Source organism: Meriones unguiculatus, chromosome 16 (assembly GCF_030254825.1).
Source record: "Meriones unguiculatus strain TT.TT164.6M chromosome 16, Bangor_MerUng_6.1, whole genome shotgun sequence".
Lineage (NCBI taxonomy): Eukaryota > Metazoa > Chordata > Mammalia > Rodentia > Muridae > Meriones > Meriones unguiculatus.
In genome coordinates this window covers 9,073,650-9,091,834 of record NC_083363.1, presented here as the reverse complement: position 1 = coordinate 9,091,834, position 18,185 = coordinate 9,073,650, and the positions used below count along the sequence as shown (strand labels likewise).

General features: G+C 52.9%; 1 protein-coding gene across 1 annotated transcript in view; it reads right to left on the bottom strand.

Moving 5' to 3' along the window:
• The window catches only part of Col18a1 (collagen type XVIII alpha 1 chain), a 99,041-nt gene that overhangs the window by 66,151 nt on the left and 14,705 nt on the right, over positions 1-18,185 (bottom strand). The gene's annotated exons all lie outside the window — the stretch shown is intronic.

Sequence of the window (18,185 nt, the reverse complement as noted above, 5' to 3'; positions counted from 1 at the left end):
GAATGGAAACTACTCTCTGGGGACTGGGGACCTGCAAGATCACAGGAAGTCCATACACTGTTGGTTCTAAAGAAACTGGATCTGGCCTGGAATTCTGGGTATCCCTTGACACAGGACAAGTGTCTTTCTAACGGACATACACAGCGGGAGCAGGGACCCACAGCCTGTTCCTGCATGTCAAGGCCATTGTCATCAAGGCTACCCAGACACCTGACTTGCTCCCGGTCAGGGCAGAATGAAACCCCTCTGAGCCAGGACAGTGTCAGCAGGGCCAGTGCAGCAACAGGAGCCACAATCCCTCACATGGCCACACATCTTGTCCTCTTTCTATTCCGAGATTACCCCAGTACCTGGGATATAGCCAACTCTATCTATTGGGGGGACACGACAGCACACAGCATGGAAACCCTACCACCACAGAGGAGCTGGCTGAACTAACCAGGCTAAGAGCTCAGGGGAGGGTGCCCTGAAGGCCAGAGACACCTATGGCAATGCAGCTGAAGCAGCCAGAGAATTCACAGCCTCATGACTCCTTTATAATCACAAGAACAAAGCTCAGAAGCAGACTTTAAATTCAGGGAGAAAAAGAGCCAGGTACAGGTGTGTGTGTGTGTGTGTGTGTGTGTGTGTGTGTGTGTGTGTGTGTGTGTTTGTTGCAGGCAGCCGCCAGGCAGGCAGTGGCCAGTCACACATAGCAATATCCATGCCCAGGCCACCCCTCCAGGTAACCAGAAACAAAGCCCATCCATGCAAAGCTGCACTGACTGGACAGCTGGGGACGATGCTTGGATTCCTGGGGACAGCTGTGGGTAGTACCTCACAAGGCCTGGCCTCTCCTCTGGGTGGACCCTGCCCCAGCCCTCTCTCCTGCATTCCACAGGGAATCCAAAAGCAGGTAGGCAGCATGGGGCCAGCCAGACGCTGCAAGGGAGCCCCTAATCTCTGACATTTCCAGCCCCTCTCTATCCCCTCTACTCTCTTTGGATGACTCGTGGGGGTTCTTCCTCCACTGTTTCTACAGTGGAACCCTCCTACGATCACCAACACCTCCCCTTGGAGACTCCCATGTCTGGGGCCTCCAGGTAGATAAGTGGGCCTGTTGGACTTTGGGTCTGTTGACTTAAATGCCAGATGTGTAAGGATGAAGATGAACCGGAGGCTGGAGCTGGTCATCCTTCAGGGATTTAGGGCTCCTGGGAGAAAAGAGGGTGTCAAGGACACTGTGGAGGCTAAGTATCCTTGTCTCACCCAGGGCCTGTGGACAGCCCTGTGAGGACAAAGGAAACTTGTAATCGGTCAATGATCCCAAGACAAGACTCTGTAGACTACCAGGTTGAACATGGATTTGACAATCTTGTGTGCGTATGGTTTTCTTGAGACAGAGTTTCTGTGCAACAGTCTTGGCTGTCCTGGAACTCACTACATAGACCAGGCTGGCCTCGAACTCACATAGACCTACCTGCCTCTGCTTCCCGAGTGCTGGGATTAAAGGGTATGCACCACCACACTCAGCTTGGTCACCATTACTTTAAGAGACTGAAGGGAGATACAGACCCAAGAGGGCACCATGTCAGAATGGAAGCAGAGGTTCCAGTCACATGACCACACACGTGTGTGTGTGTGTGTGTGTATGTGTGTGTGTGTGTGTGTGTACACACACACACACACACACAAACCAGGGATCCTGGGGCAGCCAGGATGAGGCCTGAGGTCCTGTTCGCAGCTGCCTAGGATATGGGGTTTTCTATTAGGGCCCACAGACTCCCACAGCAACCCAAGCACAGTGCGGGCAGGCAGAAAAGGCTGAACTCCCAGAGTCACAGCGGCCTCTGCTGGAGGCAGCCCAGGCTGGCATGTGGTCATTGCTGATTTACATCACATCTCACAAGGGGCCCCAGCCAAGGAGGGGCCAGGTGTCAGGCTGGGCCACGCTGTGCTGTGCACAAGCCTCCTTTCTGCTCCACAGTGCAGCCCTTTGATTCCTTGGGCTTTGGCCACCATCCCAGGCACTCCATGGGGGGCTGCTCATTAAACAACAGGGAGCCCAGCCCTGGTACCTCCCCTCGGTCAGAGGCCCCATAGCCTCTGGCCCATAAACAGAGGCTTCCGAAAGTTTTATTTCCCAGAATGTTCAGTTTGAAAAACTACTAAAGCAAGTGGGGCAGTGGCGGTGCACACCTTTGATCCCAGCACTCAGGAGGCAGAGGCAGGCAGATCTCTGTGAGTATGAGGCCAGCCTGGTCTACAGAGTGAGTTCCAGGACAGCCAGGGTACACAGAAAAACCCTGTCTTGGAAAAAAGGAAAGGAAAGAAAAAAAGAAAAGAAAGAAGAAAAAAAAAAAACCTCTAAAGTAGCATGGACAGAAATGGGGTGACAACAGAAAAAATATCCAGGAAGCCCATAGATGGGATCTCAGTGGGCTTTCCTTGTCTTCTTTTTGATGTGGGGAAAGGGAGAAAGCAGTAGTAAGAATGGGACCAGGAAGAGTAGGAAGGAACTAGAGAGGGCTTAGCTGTCACTGAATCATGAAAGGCCACTTCCATGCCCACCTGAGCTTACCTGCACACTGCCAGTCCTTCATGAGGCACCTGCTAGCCAGCCCATGCCAGAGCCGACATCAGGTCTGGGGCTTTTCTCATTCTCCAGCCCTTTCTCTATTCTCTTGTCTCTCCTCTGGCAAAATTCCTGCAGTGCTGGAGTTGCAACTTGTCAAATTACCCCCCATATTCAGCCTCTGGTCACCCTCTGTCTTCTGCAATGCCCAAACTGGCCTCAGGGAGACTCAGGACCTCTTCCCACCCAGGCCTGATTACCCATAGCATCTCCCCAGGAAGAGGGCAAAAGGAGCTCTGCTCTACCTCCCACACTATTGACTCAACAGAGGCTGGGGGTGCTCAGTCTGGGGTCTCCATACCACCTTCTCCAGAGCTCCCCAGACAAAGAAACGATCTGGTGGGGAGACGTGCCAGAAGCAGAGAGATGAAGGCCATGCAGCGCCACTAACTCTTTCCTAGAAAGTGACCAGCGACAAGGGTCTGAGGTCTGTGATGAACTCTGCCCTCGTCGGGCAACAGCAGGTGGCGCAAATTCCCAGGTTCTGAATGATGGTGGAGGTCCTTGATAGTCTGTGTCCTGGGAACCCACTGCTTCTTTGGAATGGCCGGAAGAAAGGCTAGCCTCCCCTGCGTGGGGGACCATGCTGTGCCTGGGCCCGTGACCAACAGTCAGTTCTGTTTTCCTGGATTGCCATCAGAGTCTTTGAAAAATTGTAGGTGACTCCCAAGCGTAGCTGAGTATGTACTGAAGCCTCAGCGGGAGGGTAGGGACAGAGGTCCCTGACCTACCGGAGGACACTGTCAGCTCTGGACCTCAGCCTGACCCACTTCCTCCCAGTGGCAGCTTAGAAACCCACCTGTGGCCCAGCAAGCCATCCCCGGCAGCTGGTTTCCTGGCTCTTCACCAGCCGCCTCACCGGGTGGGTGGTACGTGGTCAAAAAACACCACAAATTCCACCCAGAAGCCATGGCATGCAATTAGGAAAGTGCAGCCATGCAAAAAAAAAAAAAAAAAAAAAAAAAAAAAAAAAAAAAAAAAACAAGTATTGAGGCAGGGCTGAGCCACACACCCCCTTCTCCACCTCCTGAAGTCCAGACACCGCCAGAGGCAGCCAGTAGAGCCTTCCCATCAGCTTCCCATAAGCTCTGGGCCACTGGTGGCACAGAGAAAGAAGTGCTCTTGCTCAAACAATTCCCAGGGCCTGAGCTCCACATTCATTACTGAGGCTGTTGAGCCACGAGCAGATGACGGTTCACTCAGCGAGACGTGGCGAGCACTGAGATGCCGAGGTGAGTATCTTCCGAGATTCCTTCAAAGTCAGGCTTTTGACATCTTGAAGTGTGCCAGCCTCCACATGTCCACTAAGGCAAGGGACCCCAGGAAACGCTCTGGAACCGCAAAACCCTGTCCTTGTCCAAAGACTGTCTGGACATGTTCGCACCAGCCACCAGAGGGAGCCACAGACCCAAGCTTTTTCCACCTAAGGCGTTTGAGGCAGCCCTTCCTGGGATATCAGGAAAGAAATTCACACACAGTAATTGAAAGCCAGAGGGTAACCGCTCATCTCTGCCCCTCCCCCAAGCACACACCCACGTGCATGTACATGTGTGCCAGAGAGCAATGCACATTCACACAGACAACAGATGCTCACAGACCAGGGAGACACATCCCACAAACTACACACGTGTACACCAGAAACACACTCGAACACCTACACAGTAGACACAGGAGGTCACCTTTGGCTGAACCTCCCCCTGTCTACACCACCAGGTGCTTGCCTGGTCCAGTACCATACATACATACACAACATACGTTGGGTGGCACTTCTCTTCATGTATAGGACCAACTCCAAGAGTGGAGCCCTGGGGTGAAGAGGTGGAGACCCCAGAATCTGGACAGCAAGGCACAGAGCAGCTCCTGAGCCCGATACTCCATAATAGGGATGAATTTTCCCCCTACACCATTGCTGAAGATGAGCCCAAGCCTCCCCCCAGGTGGACATAAAGGACACTGCCGGTGATTTCACTCTGGAAGCCAGGGAGATGAGGTAGCCTAACCCCCCAGTTAGTTAGGGAGAAGGGAGAACAGGTTCAGCCCTGAGGGACTCCACCGCCATGGCAGTTGTGGGGGTGGAGCAGAAGAATCACAGCGGGTGAGTGGCTTTTTAGGTGACAGAAAAGGCAAAATGGCTTTCCCAGCAGGAACCTGCCGGTTAACACTTCCGGACTGTAGCCAGCCAGACACATTTCCTGCTTCCAACTGTGTACAGATAAACACGATGTAAGCCAAGGACTCATGCTCGATTGCTGGACCCTGGTGTGGGCCTCCTCCGCAGCCTTGACCTATCTCTGAGATCCAGTTTCCGTGCGTGCCCCCGCCCCTCAGCACCCCCCCCTCCCACAACCTCTGCCCCTGTGCCTCCCTGTGCAGGGTCTTCCCTGTACGGGGCCCTGGGATACCCTAAATGAGATCTGAGTGTTTTTCTTGGATTTCCTGCTCATATCTGGACTCTAGGCCCCCAGTTTCTCTGATCATGGGAAGGACTGGTCCTGCCCCTCATCTGTTATTGACAAATAATCCTGTAAAATACAATAAAACTGTCTTGGCCATGCCAAGTAGCCATAAAGGTTTCAAGCATGTCACTTTTTATACTTCCCTTTGAACAAGCACTCTGCGGACTGTCCCCGGCCCCAGACCTCACCCTGAGGAGTCTTAGGTTTCCATCTGGAAATTATCTCTGCAGGTCAGCATGGAGCATCTCCCAGCTGCAGAAAAATCTGCTAATGCCATTCAGCAAACAAGCTGTTCTCCAAAAGGACTGCAAGGCGGCTCCATCCCACGTGAAGCACAGGAACCGTGGGCGAGCCACACACAGGCCTCAAAAGCACGCAGAGATAGGTCAGCGCCCTTCAAAGAACCTTGGTTGGTGTTCCACCCCGGGAACCCGCCTTCCCTGTAAGACCAAAGCCCAAGGGGCATTCTTTTGAATGTGTGCATACGTGAGCATGTAAGATGCAGAATGCACATCCCTCCAGAACCCTGGTGACTTGGCCCGTCATGCTTCAGGGCAGACAGGACTGTAAGAAACAGAGGCTAAGTACAGACGTCTCCCTCTGCCTGGCTGGCTGCTGGCCACGGGTCCACATAGTTCCACAGCCTTCCCAGACTGCAGCTCCCATAGAGAGACAGTGAGCTAGCTGCCCATGCCTGGCTAGGCCCAGCCTACAGGCACCAACAGAGCCTATTTTGCCAAACTGAAAGCTGTTTCACTCTATATGGGAGCTGGGAATGTCATCTATTCTAAGCTTCAAAAATCACAAGGAATGTGGCCTCAGAGAGTTACAAGAGGATACTGAAAATGGGCATGGTTTTCTAAGGGGTGTTACACATGTACGCTAGTAAGGGAGGCACGCTAAGACAGGGATGGCTACCTCCTAGAGCATGTTCCCCAAAAAGGTTAAAGTGAGACCATGATCTACTGTCCACCTATTCCTAGGGCCTTCCTGACCCCCATTTTGCAATGAAGTCCCCCTTACAACTTGAGGAAATCAGCTAAGACCACCATCACTCATGCTGCTGGTTGTCAAAGAGATGGCAGGAGAAATGAGGGGACTCTGTAGGTGGGATTTTTAAACGTCTTTAAAAATATTTCTCAGCATTGTCAGGGCCCCAAATCATTTGGGATTGCAGATGTCCCCAAGAAGAGCCACACGCCCCCCCAGCCACAGGCTCCTCCTCTCTAGCCGAGCTAAAGAAGCACAGCCCCATCTAGACCAGGCCTTGCTCTTCTGACGTGAAGGACAAACAGGCAAGGCCTGGACATCCACACCCTGCTCAAGAGGAGCTCGAGGGAGAAGCAAAGGAACCGGGGAGCCAGCATTATCATGGCTGCCCCGATAGCACACACAATACCCCGAATGTAACAGGAGACCAGTCGTCCCTATTTACAGAACTACCAGGCCCTTCCACTTCCTGTACCCTACTTGACAAGTTGAGCTGAACCGGGTCTCACTCTTCTAGCTTGGCACACCCCATCCCCCAGGCTCACCGAGGTTGCCTAGTCTGAATGGGTCCCAGTCCACAAAGCGCATCTACCTCCGAGGGGCTGCTGTGCCTACCCCTGCCCCTGCACATCTGCAGAAGAGAAAACACTGAGGCTTGAAGAAGGCATGTGACCCGGTGGGGGTCCCCCATGGAAGAAGGGGTGCTGGTGATCAGCGTAAAGAGAACAGGGACAGAGCTCACACTCGGCTGAGGACCGGAGCTCTGTGCACACTGCACTCACTACCCCCCCCCCAGCAGAGGTCCTGCAGGGACATCCTCAGGAGGGTAAACCCAGGTACTTTTAGCCTCCTCACAGGTCCTAGGAATACAGTCTGTTGAGTCGGTATTTTTAAAATCCTCTAAGAATGTTAACTACAAAAAAAAAAAAAAAAAAAAGAGAGTTTTACCACTCTTTATTTTAAAAGTTGAATAAAACGTCCCTTTATCCTTCAAGCTCCTGTCTCCATCTGAACAAACATCGGGGCCCCCTCCTTGTCCTTCCCCACACTGACAAGGTCAAACAAAGTTAGACATTAAAGGGATCTGGGACCCTTTCCGAAGGGAAGGGCTGCTGTTATTTTCTTTGGCTGAGCTGGTTCCAGAGTTTCAAAAGAGACAATCATCTGTGGGAATGGCTTTCAGACCCTATCGGGGGTTGCCACAGTGAGTACAGGCATGGGGGCCTCCGTCTGCAGGAGACATGTCCAGATAGTTTACACACTGGAGGTCCAGAGAGTGGCCAGGGCCCTGGGCAGGGTGGTAGAAACTCCAGTGTTCTCGGCCTCTGGTTCCTTTTCATGGGGAACATGAACAGGTCCTAGGTTCATGACGCAACAGAAGGTGCGTGTCTTTCCCTCTTCACGGCCATCTTGAGGGCCTCAAGGCTCAGCACATAGGAGAGTGGGGAAAGGAATTTGTCCTTCTCAGCCTGCTTGAAAGATGAGCTTCAGGTCCAAAGAAGCTTCCAGATCCGAAGTGATAGGAGAGGAGGTGGTTCGGCTGATAAACCAAACAGAGACTGGCAGTTTCCCCGCTGGGGCCTGACTACTCCCTAAGCTGTGAGGCCCACACAGGGCCTTCTAGAGCACAAGAACGGAAAGGAGGCAAAGCTGAGGACCCCACAGTTAAAACATAATCGTTACTCCCGTGAAAATAAGCGTAGCTGGGGAAAGTGACAATGTGGCTTTCTCCAAAGCCTGTGTGGCCAAAGGCAGCAGAAGAAGAATCAGGGGCAGGGGGTTGGGGGTATCCAACCTGCAGATAACTCACCAACCCCAGTGACCCCAGACAACTCACCCCATTTGTATTTCTTTAGTCTAAACCTGACAGCAACTCACTTGGACCAAGTGGCCTTAAGACATGAAGGTTGGGGTCAGCGCCTGAAATGTCACCTTCTCTCTACGTCTCACCTCTGCCAGCCCTATCTCAGCAAGACTCTGTGGGCATACTTAGTGCCTAGGCTCAGGACCATGCTTGGACCCTCCCCAAACCCTCAGCCAAGTGATTCTATAGGTGGTACCAAGAAGAAGCCTGGGGCCTTTTTGCTCCAGGGCTTTAGTTCACACCTGTCTGTCCTTTCTCTCAACCTGGGTCTTCTCTGAAGTGCAGGGAGGGAAGCCAGGGCCCACAGCAGGTAGCAGCTCTAGGAACAGATGCCCACAGTGAGTGTCCATGTGGCTCTGACTTCCTGGGTAAGGGAAGAGTAAAGGTGGCCGACACCGTGGGCTGGACAGAAACAGGCTGGCCACACAGTGCTCTCCATGCCCAAGTGAGCTCAGGGGAACCCAAAGTAGGACCAGAAGGTGTCTCTGCGATGGCCCTAGAGACTGAAAGCAGCATCTCTGTTGTTCCCATGGACACGTGTGGCTCAAGCCATCCAGAGCAGCATGCCTAAATCACATCAAAGGCAAACACCGAAAGCCTCCAAGAGTGCACGATTCCCCCCCAAGTCCAAAGCCTTGAGGAGAATCATACAGAGGGGGTTTGAAGATCCTTGAGAAAGTCACCGTCTACCAGAATGATCCCCCTGAGCCTTAGTGGTCCAGCCTCTCCCTGGCTCTCACAGCCACCACATGGGGCATGTGGTACCTGCTGCCTCCCTAGCCCCTGTTCCATCAGGTATTCAGTAGGAGTTACTCCTCCTCCCCTCCTGTCCTCATACCCCAGTGAAGGCACCCATCAGTCCACAGTGGAGGAGAAACATATTTTCAAAGACAGAGTAGTACGTCAGATCACCAGCCGGCCAGCATCTGGAGCATTCTACCCAAGCAGGAGTCTAAAATGGACAGACCCGGGGGGAGCATAGAGTAGTGCCTTCCTGGGATCATCAGTGATGCAGGGTTTCCTTTGGGGATGTTCTAGTTCACAATATAACACCCGTGCCAGATACCCGTGCACCATTCACTGTGGGATGCCCAGTTTTATGCTATGAGAACTTGACCTCGATGAAAAAGTAGAAGGAGCTCTTTGTTCCCATGCAGAGAAGACAGGACACGGGACACTAGAGAAAGCTGCCACCACGCGTCATGATTCTTCTGGGAAGTCTCCTAGCCTGCAGACCCTTCTCAGCACACACTCTGTGTTCCAGTCAATCTGGGTGCTACCTCCCAACCCTCCTTCCCCTGGAATCCACTCCGTCTCTCTCCCAGCAAACACAGCACTACTTGAAGCCACAGATAACCTTGATCTCACATCCCTCGGCCCACCTATGTTAATGACTTTTGCCTCACTGTGAGCAAATGCCTGACAGGAGCAAACGGGAAAGGTTCATCTGGTCTTGGGTTTTGAGGCAGCTGCAGCCCATCATGAGGGCTGCATGGTTGTGGCTGTCAGAGTGTGATGTGAGGCAAAGGCTTGTTCACAGGGTGCAATCAGGAAGCAGAGAAATAAGGGACAGACCCATGGACCAAAACCTTCAAAGACTCACTTCCTAAAGGCTCTGCAGCCACCTACACAGCGACACGATTTAGGGACCAAGTTGCTCAAGACATGAGCCTGTAGGAGACATTTCAGTTTTAAACCACAAAGTTCTTCTGCTGGCTCCACAAAGGCTCACGGCTATCCCGTAATGTTTTAACAGTCCCCAACACTATTCAAAAGTCCAAAGTCTCTTGAAGCACAAGGCAAACTCTATAAAAAGCAAAAAGAAGCTGCACGGTTACAACATACAATGCGCAAAATAAACACTCCTACTCCGAGGGCCTTCAATGGGAGAGAGCTCTTCCACGCACATTAGTCCATTACCTTATTTCTTTTTGCTTTTTGGTTTTCCGAAACAAATTTTCTCTGTGTAGTCTTGGCTGTCCTGGACTTGCTTTGTAGACCAGGATGGCCTCTAACTCACAAAGATCCGCCTGCCTCTGCCTCCCCAAGTGCAAGGGGTGGGATTAGAGGCGTGTGCCACCACGGGCAGCTAGTCCATTACTTTTTAATTCAGCTTTACTCCAATCTTCAGGATATGGGAAGAATGCAATCGTGTTTGTTTGTTTGTTTTCCAGAATATAACTTGACCGCTGTCTAACCCAGTTCCCAATAGAGTCCTTGTTCCCGTCCGAAACCCCATGAACAGAGACGGTATTTACCATCTACCTCTCTGTCTGTTTTCTGCTCTTCCAAGCTCCAGGAAGAACTGTCCTCTCCCAACCTTAGTGAATTCTAAGTCTCCCGCCGCCCACATCCCTTTCACAAACAGCTCCAACGGCCTGTCGACCACAGCAGTGGTCCAACGCTCAGCTGCAGATTTCTGTCATTATTGGTTAATTTTGCTTTAACCAAAGAACTGACAGAAATGACTTAGGAAGGAAAAGGGATGTCTCTGGGAAGAAGACATGACAGGGTTCACAGCGGTGGGAACGGGAGGCAAACAGACAGAAGAGGAGAAGCAGAATTCCCACCCCACCCCACCCCCACATCCCACCGTGCTCTACTTCTAGCAGCTCAACCTCTCCTCTTAAAGGCTCCTCAGCCTTCCAAGGAACACCAGAATCTGGGGACCTAGCATTCAAAACGGGAGCTTGTGGGGGACAGTTGGGATTCGAACTCTGAACCCCTTCAGACTTAAGCTGGACCCAAGCTAGACCACAGGAGGTGCAGGCCACCACCCCGAACAATGGAGCAAGGTGCACAGTGACTGTATATACATACAGTGACCAAGGTAGCACCTTGACTACTCACTCCGCGGAAGTCCACGGGGAGCCAGCACCCAGGGGGCCTCATGTCCACCCAGCTCTTTGAGCTAAAAGACCAAACTATCAGGGAGGCCTCCTCAGGCTGCTCAGGTGAGTCACCTCATTAGTCAGACTTGAGCTCACAGCCCAGGAGTGGCCAGGTGCCAGCGCATTCCTGAGCCTCCCCCTTCCCAGCGTTCTCAGCCTGCAGATCCAGCACAGGCCCAGCACCTGCCCCAGCAGACAGATGGCAGGACAATGAGGGTAAAGGTATCGGGAGAAGGGAACTCAGTGTGATGACTGACTGCCAGAGATAGCTGCTCAGGATCCCCCCAGGAACCCTCCCTGTTCAGACAAGAGGGGAGGCGAATAAACACAGGTCCAGACATCACGGCCAGCGGTCCAGAGCTGAGTCCACGGTCATTGCAGATGTACAGAGCCTTAGGAAGCTCTCCTCCCCACCTGGAGTTTGCTCCCATCTGCCCACACCAACATAGCTGCAGAGGCTTTGAAGTTAGGAGTTAGCATGGAGCAAGAAGAGGCCTCTTGGGAGGGGGAGGGGGAGGAAGAAGGAGGAAGCTGGAGGATGCAGGGTGGAGGCACTGTAGACACTGGTCACCTAGGTGAAAATGGGGAGTAGGGCAACAGCCCTTGGCAGAGTATGAACTATGGGTGGTCTCGCTCAGCCTCCTAGGTCCGCAGCAATCTTGAGTAAGAGATGAAAGCGGATAAGGGATGCGGTACACACAAAGCATAAACAGGAAGTATGGCCCTCTTGCCAGTGTGCATCCTGTTAATCACCATGGACTTTGCATACTTTACTTGACCAGGAATCTCATGAGCATACTTGGGAGCCTGGCTTCATAAGCGGCAAACACACACACAAACGCAGTTTGGAAAAGAGACTGAAAGGGACATGAGGGGCATTTGGTACTGCTTGGAACTCTCCCGAGTAGGCTCACAGCCAACAGGACAGTTTGAAAGCAGTATCCAGTCTGACTCAGTACCTCCTAGCCTCTCTCAGTTCCCATCAAGGGCATGCATGGGTGTCATGGAAGACAGACAGACAGACAGACAGACAGACAGACACACACACACACACACACACACACCTTTGGTCTCTCTTGGCTCCTGTTAGCCCTAGAATGAACCACAAAGGACTGACAAAGGACTGAGGCAGGCCCCCAACAGAATCATGCTGGGTCAAAGGCAGGTGACATCAGTGCCAAGGAGATGAGCCCACGGCAAAGCCTTAAGGACACCCAAGTTATCACCCAAATGACTTGCAAGCAAGTCCCACAAACAAAAGACACTACCCTAGTAGCCCAGGAGCACAGACAGCCCACAGTCTGCTACAAGCTCAGCCCATACTGTAGGGCGCATGTCCTAGCTCCAGCTTAGCCTGGCTTCCAACAGACTTTGACACCCAGACAAAAGAATATTGCAGGGGAAGCAGAGGGTTGGGGGACAGAGCGGGGTATGGGAAAGACACCAGACTATCCTAACTTCTCAGGTCTCCCTGCCTGAGGTAGAGGGAAGAAAGGTAATACTTGCCTCAGGGAAGAAAGAACACACAGGGCCCCAAGCGATTGTCTGCAGATCCTGGTACAACTGCGGTCTCTGTTCTCCCCTCCTCCCAGAGGTAGGACAGGGTGGAACTCCTCAAAACAGCTGCTCACCCTCAGGGCAGCTTCCTCACCACATTCACGGAGAAAATGCAGGACTCGGGAAGGTCTCAGGACTGCGCACTGAATGTTATAGAAAAGAGCACAAAATGATACCAGAGCCCTGACACTCAAGCTCACACCAGGACAAGCCTGAGTTAAGACTACTGTAGCCTGAGCTGGAGAGAGCTGGTCAAGAGCCTCAAACTTGCTGTACAGAATGGCCGGCTAACCTACACATCTAAGAAGACAGTGGCAGCTCAGTTCCCCTGAGGATGCTACAGTCCCACAGGCCAGGTCTCCCCTGGGTAGCTGTGCCAAGGGACAGGCCATCACCCCTCAGGCAGGGCAGGATCATAGCTACTTCCAGGGTTGGGCAGGGCCAGGCTGGGCAGCCCAGCAATTGCCCAGGTCCATGATCTCTGGCTCAGCATCTTCATGAGGGCACTGCAAGCAGTGCCTGGGAGCATCCCTGAGACGATGCCCTCCTACACGGCAACTCCTCGTCGTCTCTCCATCTCACGATGCTGATCCCCACCATTTAGGCCCCAAAGACCAACCAGAGGAACAACCACTGCCTGGGAACTCCTGCCCTAAGGCGCTTTCAGATACCTGATGGCTTAGAGCCAAAGTGCCCACTTGTTCCTCTGCTGGCCATGTTGTGGAGACAGACATGCGGCATGTCCTCAAAGCTGAGAGGCCTCTGGAACTTCCCCTAGGAAGCAGCTGCTGGTCTGTCAGGGCACGGCCACCACTCTCAATGTTTCCAGGGTCCCTTAAGGCTCCTCTGACGTCTAGGCAGGTAGAATGCCAAACTGCCCCATGCTAGGCCTTTTATGCCGGTGTGGCCCTATTAAGACTATATTCTCACTTCAGCTCTGCCACCTGAGTCCTCATCCCGCCATCTGTGGAACTCTGGTTGGCCCAGGGCAGAAAGAGATCGCCCTGCTTTGCCGTCTCAGGGCACAGCCACTCCTCACCTGAAAGTGGGTCTGGGCTCCAGCTCCTCCCTCCGTCCCCCAGCGACCCAAAGTCAGCCCAGGCTGGACCACTTATGCCCACTGTGCGGCTCCTGCCACAATCCCGTGATACATTAGACATTGTACCACCAGTCAAAGGAGCTGCACAAGAAAAGAAACTGCTTCACTGAAAAGAAACTCCTGTCTCCACGGAGCACGCAAAACAAGTGGCTTAAGAAACTGATGCTGGCCGGGCAGTGGTGGTGCATGCCTTTAATCCCAGGCAGAGGCAGGTGGATCTCTGTGAGTTCGAGTCCAGCCTGGTCTACAAAGTGAGTGTAGGCCAGCCAAGGCTACACAGGGGAACCCTGTCTCAAAAAAGAAAAAGGAAAAGAAAAAAAAAAGAAGAAGGAAAAGAAACAAGAAATGATTTACACTCAGGACGGACACACCTGAAAGGAGGCAGAATGAGCCACATTCAACACTTTCCTAAATTCCCCCATGTGAGAGGAAGGAGTGGGAACCAGCCACAGAAGAGACAGTGAGTCCAGGCCCAGACAGCAGGTCTACCGTCAAGGTGAGACCTTTGACCCTTCCCATAAGGTGGTCGGCACTAACAAAACACTTTGGGGTCTCAAGTGAGGAGAGATGTCTTGATAATGCTCTTCAGTATCTCTTTCTGTAACCCTCCATCTTCCCTCCCCACTTCTTTTGATAAGAATAGCACTTAAGATGGAAACTCAAGTTCAAATCAAGGCTCGGTCATTTGTATTTGGGGCCCCGAGAAAAACCGTCAGCCTGGGCTGGGCTGGTCACCCTGGGGAATGAGTAGCATGGACCCCCAGGCCCTCTAATAAGCATTTCTAGAAGCTTCCTTCCTGTCACCTTAAGCCCAGAGTCTGCAGTCCCCATTCCTCCTTCACCAAGAGCCAGACCTAGAGAGGCAGGCTCTAGACGTGGAGAACCTGGGGATGAGGGTGCTGGTAAGACCTCCCCCCTCTGGCAGGCCATCCTCCCTTCCAGGGAACCTCGGGTTGCTGCACAGTAGATACACAGGACAGTGGTGGGAAGGTGGCAGTCACAGAACTGGCCACAGACACCTGAGGACAGCTTTATCCAGCTGCTCCCTCCCCGGAGCAGGAGACAGGAGCAAGCTGGAACATGCCAGCAGCCACGCTGGGACCCGTTAGGGAGCATGAGTCCATTCAGCTGTCTGGATGGACTAATGTGGCAGGTTGGGTGCTACCCAGAGCCTCTCCACCACCTACAGGCCAATGCTTTAACTCCGCAGGACTGTTCCGCCAGCCCGGCTGCCAGCTTCCCAGGCCCCGCTGTCTGCTGGACAGCTGCCGATGACCCAGCACAATGGCTCTGCCCTGCCCATCTGAACCAACGGGGAGCAACTGCACCCACCGCCCACACCTCGGATTCCACATCAAAACACTAAACAGAAACGTTCTGGCACAGGGGAGCTGGGTGTGCCCAGAGCCACTGTCTCTATGCACCATTCAACCTACTGGTCAGAGCACACCCAAAACGGGCCATCTTGAGGGCACAGTTGGCCATGCCTTTTGGGACATCATAGCCTGGAGCGCAAATGAGTTATTCTTCAACAGGGGCCAGCCTCGCCTGTTAATGTTTGACAGGAGCTCAAGTCAGAGACTCTGCCCCAACGGTGACTCAGTGGCCTAGAGCCCATGGCTTCGTGCCACCTCTAGGGAGAAGAGGGGGAGGAGATGCCAGGTAGACAGACTCAAGGGAATGAGGCCACATTCCACAGAAGTCAAAGGGCCCAGCGTGACTCACAGGGGCTCCCACACCAAGCGCTGACAACTCCAGAAGGCATCCGTTCCAGCAAAAAGACAGTGGCCCAGATGAAGTAAGTGACGACATCAGAGGCGCACACCATCATTCTTGAATCCCCCAAGCTCAGGGGCCATTTACAAATGCGATTTGCCTTGCGGATAAGGAAAGGGAGCTGATGCCCTGGAGCAATTGATTAAGCACCAGTCAGAGCACACGCAGTCAAACTCCCTTCTCCCCTCGTTCCTACAGAACAGTCCTCCACGGGAGGCCATCTCTGTCTCATGTGCTAACCCAGAGAGTCACAGAACTGCCATGGGCAGCGGGAACGAAAGCCCTGCAGGCTTTACATACACTGAGAGCAGGACTTGGAGATCAGTGGTGGTTTGAACAGGAATGATCCCCCTAGACTCATGTGTTTGACTGCTTGGCCCATAGGCAGAGTGGTGCTATTAGGAGCTATGGCCTCGTTGGAGTAGTTGCTGGAGGATGTGTGTCACTGTGGAAGTGGGCTTTGAGGTTGCATATGTTCAAGCCAGGCCCCGTGTGGCAGCCTCCTTCTGCTGCCTGCAGATTGAGATGAAGAACTCTGAGCTCCTTCTCCAGCACCATGTCTGCCTGCATGTTGCCATGTTTCCCTCCATGGCGATAAGGAACTAAACCTCTGAAACTGTAAGCCAGCTCCAATTAAGTGTTTTCTTTTACAAGAGTTGCTGTGGTCATGGAGTCTCTTGACAGCAATGAAACCCTAAGATGGGAGAATGAGGAGTTAGCTCAGTTGCTAAAGTGCTTGCCATGCAAATATGAGGAATTGAGTTTGATCCCCAAAACCCCACTAAAAGCATGGGTATGGTGGTATACACTTGTAATCCTAGTACTGAGGTGGCAGAGACAGGATCAGCCAGTCCATGTAGCCAAATCACTGAGCTCCAAGCCAATGAGAAACTCATAAAAAGCAAAAACAAAACAACAACAACAAAAAAAAACAGAGACAGGCAGGGCGGTGGTGGCGCATGCCTGTAATCCCAGCACTTGGGAGGCGGAGGCAGGTAGATCTGAGTTCAACACCAACACAGCGAGTTCCAGGACAGCCGGGGCTGCACAGAGAAACCCTGTCTCAAAAACAAAAACAAACAAACAAAAAATCAGAAACAAAAAGAAGGTGGGAGGCACGAGAAGAATGAAGCCTGAGCTTGGCTTCTGGTCTACGCAGGCCTTGGAAAGCATCTGCGCACATGTGTACATGTGCCCCTACACACCTACAATGAAACCCTAAACGAGCGGTGGGTATTGAGAACAAGCATCTTGAGAGAGCAGGTCCTCGAACTTTAGGGCCTGAGGTTTTTGTTTTGTCTTCGTCTGGTTCTTGGTTTTTCCGTTGTTTGTTTGTTTTGTTTTGTTTGGGGGACACGTACTCGCTCTGCAGGCGAGGCTGGCTTCGAATTCAAGGCAATCCTCCTGCCTCAGCCTCCCAAGCCGCTCGATGATAAGTGAGCAGGGCCTAGGGGTTTTAAAGCTGCCCTCCATTCACTCGTCCATCTGGCCGCTTGATTACTGGGAGGTGAAAAAAAAAAAAAAAACAAAGGCTCTCCATAAAAGGAAGAGAATGTGCATAGCGCCGGCCCCAAACAGCATGAGCTTCCTTCCAGCCAACAGCTGACCATCACCCCTGCTGCTCCGCTGGTGCAGCTTTTGGGTCTAATTGTTACCTGCAGCTTCCTCTGCAGATACCCACGCCTGGCTGTCCATCTACAAGGCTGCCTCCTCCCAGCCTTCCTGAGGCTGCTGGTCCACACAATGTTTTGAACCACACTGCTTGACCCGTATGTGTCTCCACAGCTCTGCTTTTTCTATCCAGTTGGGGTTGACTCCCACCCAGGATCTCCATTAGGGCAACGTGCTGCTTAGGAAAGCTCTCTCGCTGTGAGCATGGCAGTGAGTCCCTATGTAAGGGACACAGAAGCCTGACACATGAGTTGAACTATATGGCCCTGCAGCGGCAAAGGCAGAACAAATGCCTGTGACGGCCACATTGCCTGAGGAGGAGTCCAGTCCACAGGTAAAGTCCAGTCAGTCCCACACAGAGCCTGCCATCTGCCTGTCATCCTTCTAAAAAGGGCCTGCAAAGCATGGAGAGGGACAAGCAGGCGCAAATCTCCTGGCACCATGCAGGAGCTAACACAGTCACAGCGGAAGCCGATCAGAAGGGGCAGAGTCGGGTAGAGGGTGCATGGCTGGAGTCTCCAGGCCTAGTGGAGAAGGGTACCTGGGCAGAAGCAGAGGCTGCCCTCTGGCCCCTGCAAAGACAGCAATCCGCAGTCAGGACACATGATCAGCCTGGGACAGACAGAACAGGTACCTGCCCTTGACCACAAGTGGACCGACCCCACCAAGGTCTTGGCTGCCCATGGCTCCTCAGATTACTGCTCAGCCTCCCCAACTTCACTACAGACGCTGGGGAACAAGCAGTACCTCACCTTCACTTCACACCTGCAAGAGCCCTGCACGCCAACCTCCTGGCTGCCAGCCTTCTCCACAGGGGCTTCCCTGACTGTCTTGACCTACTTCCCACACCAGAAAGTTGTATGGGATAGAAGGAGCTGGGGTCTCCTGGCCCAGCCCCAGAGAATTCACCCCCACCTCCCACCAGTTGTAATCCTGTTGCTGGGATACAGGGCAGAAGAAACTCAATCTCAGGATTAATGTCTAGACGGGGCAATTTTTCCCCTGGTTCCCCACCTATAATTGGGACCCAAATCGACAGGCACCGTGAGCTGATAGCGGGAATAAAGGAGGAAGTTGTTTTTGGAGCCTCGTGGGGACATTCCTCAGGCGGGGCCACGCACTACCTGCTCCGGGGCTGCTGTGCTCGGCCGACCTAGGGCTGTGAGCCCAGCTGCCTGCCGGCTACACACAAAGAGGCTTTCATCCTCCGGAATGTCACGTCTTCAATTAGCGCAGAAAGAACTGGAGAAGAAAGAACTGCAGATCA